The sequence below is a fragment of the Condylura cristata genome, unplaced genomic scaffold (assembly GCF_000260355.1).
Source record: "Condylura cristata isolate star-nosed mole 26May11 unplaced genomic scaffold, ConCri1.0 scaffold00026, whole genome shotgun sequence".
Taxonomy (NCBI): domain Eukaryota; kingdom Metazoa; phylum Chordata; class Mammalia; order Eulipotyphla; family Talpidae; genus Condylura; species Condylura cristata.
This window is the reverse complement of record NW_004567127.1, coordinates 1,393,754-1,395,416: the sequence shown is the minus strand read 5'-3', so window position 1 is coordinate 1,395,416 and position 1,663 is coordinate 1,393,754.

Genomic DNA, 1,663 nt, shown 5'->3' with positions numbered 1-1,663 from the left:
GCGCCATGGGGTCACCTCCGGGGCAGGCTGGATGGAACTCATGCGGAAGTGGAAGTGGCTTTTGCTTCTTAGTGCTGTGCTTTAACCTGCGCCAAGCCACCCAGGAGGGCCCCAAATTCATAGGTTTTAACCCTTTAAGTGAAGTTTTTAAAGCCTCCATGACCGGCCTCCACCAAACCCACAGTCTCACTCCCACTGCTTCCTCGCGGCCATGGCCGTGGCCTGCTCCTGACCTGGCCTTTTATGCCTTTGTGCCTTCGCTGGTGCTTTTCTCCACCTGGAATGCCTGACCCTTCTCTCCCCTCTGCGTTTTGAAATCCTCACCACTCAGTAGACAGCCCAGGAAGTACCTTTTCCTCCCTAAACTCTTCATTCTTACTTCCCCCATCTTTCGCCCTGCAACCAGAGAGGATTTCATTCTCTTTGGAATACTCTCTTGTACATTGTTTATATTTCTCATATAGAACTTAGTGTAACTTTCCTTTTTATGTCCTACATAATGAATTCACAGTGAGTAGGTTGATGTCCTTTTTCGATCTGCTTTCTTGACAAAGGATATTCCATAAAATACATGTTATTAAGTGTAAATGGATTGCCAGATCGGAGTATGCGTGCGCAGTCTTAGACTACTGAGAGCCTAGTGCTGTTGCTTATCAGTGTGAGAACTGAAAGAGCAGCCTGGGTTCTTTGTGCTATACCCTGACACCCGTCACGGTCTCCTCCAAGACTGGCCCAGTTGTGTATTAAAGCGAGGGGGGAGAGGCAGTGAGCAGCAATGATTTGTTTTTCTATGAAAGGAAAATTGGACTGTGTGGGTGTTTATTTTATAAGCACGAGGGAGATGGGACATTGTGTACTTAGTCCAACTTCCTCTTTTCCGAGAATTTTTTTCCTTACCCCATTCACGAATGCGGTTGGCTCAGCGCTGCCACCCAGTGGTGGATTCAAGGACTGTCAAACCCCAGCCCAACATCTGTCTCAAGCGCTCGGCTTTTCTGAGACCTGAAACTTGACCCAGAATGGTGAAGATGATTGTTCATGAGCTGTCAGGAGCGGAAGGAGCGGAGGAAGGCAGCTGGTGTTCACAACTAAGAGGTAGAAACTACATCTTAAAGGTTTTCTGATTTTTAGCCACGCTGACAATTAACACTACTTTCTTTGCTAAAGCATTCTACATTAAAATGGTCTGTTTTTTTTTTTTAAGATTTATTTTATTTATTCATGCAGAACTGGGGTACAGGCCAGAGATGCGGAGGGTGACATGATTCACCAGGGACAGAGTGGGGAGCAGAACAGGCAGATCAACGAAGTCCACTGCTGAGGGGAGCAGCGGGCGGTCAGGAGAGGTCTGCCGGCTATGTGGTCACCTTGGGGGCAGGCGGGGATCGAACTCATGAGGAAGGGGCTTTGGCTTGTTAGTGCAGTGCTTAACCTGCTGCGCCCCCAGGGAGGGCCCAAAGGGTCTGTTTTAACAAACGGCTGTCAATTTAGTTGTGGGAGATACAGAGCAGTAACCTCCATAAAGAGAAAATTAAAATATAGCAGCACATTTTCTGTTTCACATGCTGTGACTTTAGAAAAGAAAAGGGCCTTTTAATTCTTGGTGAGGTGGGGAGAGAGGGCAGGATGAAAAGGCCAGTTAATTTAAAAAAGTCATCCTTAG